Source organism: Mesoplodon bidens, assembly GCF_964165515.1.
Source record: "Mesoplodon bidens genome assembly, chromosome: 10".
In the NCBI taxonomy this organism is placed as follows: domain Eukaryota; kingdom Metazoa; phylum Chordata; class Mammalia; order Artiodactyla; family Ziphiidae; genus Mesoplodon; species Mesoplodon bidens.
Genome location: NC_138172.1, coordinates 81,865,446 through 81,869,266, shown reverse-complemented (window position 1 = coordinate 81,869,266; position 3,821 = coordinate 81,865,446).

The window sequence follows — 3,821 nt, the reverse complement described above, 5'->3', positions numbered from 1 at the left end:
CCAATCCTTTGCTTTTTTTCTACTGTTATGTCTTTTTCTTATTAAGGACATGATTTCACTGTCATATATTTTTAAAAGGCTTTCTTTCTACTCTATTGCTGATATAAAGGGATCACAATCTTTGATGCATGCAGAGAATGTAGATTCTTTATTTTGTCCATTATCCATCACCCTGAATGAGCCCCACTTGCTAAAAAGAAGGGAAAATTAACAAAATGTTAAACCAATGTACCCCTTAGTCTGATTTAACAATTTAAACAGTTCTTTTAGGTAATGTTTACTTTCAGGAGTTAATTGTTTAGTCGGTCTCATTGTTTGCGCCCCACCAACACTACTTCCACCTTTGCTCCTACTTCTCCCAAGATGGGACTTGGTATATAAGAGGAGATAGGCTAATGTGAGCTAGGAAGAGAGTGCAGGGTCCCAGGGAATATGCACAGGGCTCCAGAGTCTCCCCAGGGCCATCTGCAGAATGGCTGGCTTGGTACCCATTGGGTTACAGTTTGTTCCATCCAAGCCACATGCATTTTGTTTTACGATTTTTGTTTTTTTTTTGTGTGTGTGTTTTTTTTTTTTTTTTTGCGGTACGCGGGCTTCTCACTGTTGTGGCCCCTCCCGTTGCGGCGCACAGGCTCTGGACGTGCAGGCTCAGAGGCCATGGCTCACGGGCCCAGCCGCTCCGCAGCACGTGGGATCTTCCCAGACCGGGGCACGAACCCATGTCCCCTGCATCGGCAGGCGGACTCTCAGCCACTTGCGCCACCAGGGAAGCCCGCCACATGCATTTTGTAAGCATCTCCTGCAGCTGGTGATACCAAGGTTGATTTATTCCCAACTTGGTGAGAGCCATAGCAGTGACCCCTCCTCACCCCCCACCGCCACTGCCTTGGCCCGCTCCAGTCCTTGCTGAGTGGCAGACTCCACTGAGCATCTGCCTCATGTTTTATTCTGCCCTCTGGCTCAGGGTTTGGTGTAGGGCCAACTCACGCTCTTTATAGTGGCTCCACGGTTCTCAACTCAGTGTGTCCATTTGAAGAACCACAGGAACTCAGAAATGCACTACCCTCCACCCTCCTCTCTTCCTCTCCTAAACTTACTGGACACGACTAAGTTAACACAAGACTTCTGCACAGCTGTCTCCTCCAAGACTCATATGGACGGTGAAGCCAGCCCTTCTGCCCCTGGTGTTTCCCTCAAATGATCTGGCATTACCTCCTCTTAGGACATGTGTCTAATTATCTACTCTCCTGGCACGTTATCCAGTTCCTTTTCCCCAAAATCCCTCAGGACTGGATAGGGTGAGCTTTCCCTGATTCTGCTCCTGAGAGCTTTCCCTGATTCTGCTCCTGAGACCTCTCCAAGGTGAAAATGCTCTATCTGTCTCTAGTTCCCTTCTCTTGATATGCGTATTTTTTTTTTTTTTTTTTTTTTTTTTTTTTTTGCGGTACGCGGGCCTCTCACTGTTGTGGCCTCTCCCGTTGCGGAGTGCAGGCTCCGGACGCGCAGGCTCAGCAGCCATGGCTCACGGGCCCAGCCACTCCGCGGCATGTGGGATCTTCCCGGACCGGGGCACGAACCCGTGTCCCCTGCATCGGCAGGCGGACTCTCAACCACTGCGCCACCAGGAAAGCCCCTCAATCTGAATCTTAATCCAGTTTCTCCTAAAGCCTTCTTTTATTGAGAAGCAACCCCTCAAAACCCGTATTTCCATGAGTATATTTTAGCGACTGTCAGTCTACAACACACATTCTTTCTTAGCCTCAGACTGGATTTCATTGCCAGCATGTTCTGGAACTGACCGAGTATTGGAAGAAGACTCTCTGGCCCTTCTGACCTCCCTGGAATCATTTAACTCACAATCAGTCACTACAAGCTCCTGGTAGATTTGGGAGTATACAGTATGAATACCCACATGTGCTGGAGATGGCACATATTCTCATATTCTTCTATATATACTATTAAGAATCAAACATATTTTTCTCATTGAGAAAACGAATACACACTCATTGCTGAGAAATTGGATAATATAAAAATGAATAAAAAGCAAAAATATTACTTCCAATCTCATTTCCCAAAGAGAATAGTTGTTAATCCTTTATTTTCTTTCAATATTTTTCTATGCATTTTTAAACAAAATTAGGGTCGTTTTATACACATACATTTGTAAAATATTACACTCTGCTTTTAAAATATCTTAATGTCATGAATATTTTTAAATGTCATTAAGTATATTTGGAAAATATTAAGTTAAAAAAATTTTGATATTGACTGGAATTAAAGAACTCAAAACAAAATAAATTTATGTGCATATTAAGAAGTCTCACTCCATATTGATTCCACCACTGTCACCACCATCACCACCATCACCATCACCCTCTCTACACTAAAGTAACCACTTTCATTAATTTATTATTTATCTTTCCAGTTGAAAACACTATTTTTAATGGCTGCATAATAATCCATCCCAAAGAGATATAAGATTTACACATTCTCCTAATTTGGGGCATTTGGAATGTTTCCAATTTTTCACTATTATAAATAATATTTACAAAAAATTTTAAAGTATTTCTATAACTTGGCAGAGCTTCCTGACTTTTCTACTCATTATATTTTATTTTTCTGTCTGGCACCAAAGGAGAAATAAAAGTTCATTAAATTGTACTTCTGGCTTTTACCAAAACCTTGAAGCTAAAGGGTCCCTTAGAGTTAGACTGGTTTAGTATCAACCCCTCATTTAATAGAAGTAGGAAAGTAAAGCAGAGAATGAGTGACTCGCCCAGGGCCACAAGCGAGTTAGCAGGAGGAAAGTGATGGAACACAGGACAGTCTGGCTGCAACATCTGCCTCACCACTGCCCTCCCCAGGCTGGTAGGGATGACTGGAGTAGTAGACCCCCTAGCCCACCAGTCAGTCCCATAGTCCCTCTCAAATCCACATGCTTGGTTGAAAGAGGAAAAAAAGAGGAGTTTTTAAAGTCAAAGTGACCGCATATCTCTGCTAGAACATCTTGGTTGAACCAACTTTAGGCTGAACATCAGGTATATAAGTAAGAAAAGAGATGAAAACTGAGAAAATAAGAAAAGGGACAATTCTCAATCTCCCATATTGTTTCTAAATCATGCAGCAGAATCCAGCCAACTGCCAAGGTGAGAGGCATACTGTGAAACTAGATTCCCCCCAAGCTCCCTGGACAACCTGCCTTTCCTTGTTCATTTCTCTTAAGGGAATGTGGAAAATTCCCTGGGATTTAGAAGCCTTTGACTCATCAACACATATGTCTGAGAATTTATTCTAAGATAATACACAGACAAGTACACAAGATTCATATAAAATGATTTTCATTGCAGCCTTAGATATTACAACGAAAACTGGAGAATTCTATTTCTTCAGGATATATTTTATTTGCCTCTGCAGCTTCTCTCAGCCTCACCTGGCTCTGAGACCCTTTGCTTTGCCTTGGCTATTACTATGGCTGGCCCACTCTTCGAAGACGCATAGTAGCCCACCTCCTATGGCCAACCAGCCACACACTCACAGTCTCTGACTCTCCCGGTCACTTGCAAATTCCAATGGAGAAGTTCACTGTAGAACTTGAAATCTTGTTCAGCCAGTGGCTGCTAAAGATGCTGAGTGATGAGAGGGAGTGTGAGGGAGTCAACTTCCTGGTAAGGAAAACCTGGACCAGTGGAAGAGAGAAGAGAGGGGCTAGCAGGGAAAGGCCTCTCCCTTCCTCCCTCCAAAACACTGTTCTGAGGCTTGACTTCTCCACATGGTCCTCCTGGGTACATCCTGCAGGACCAAGCAGATGTACCTACCAAGGA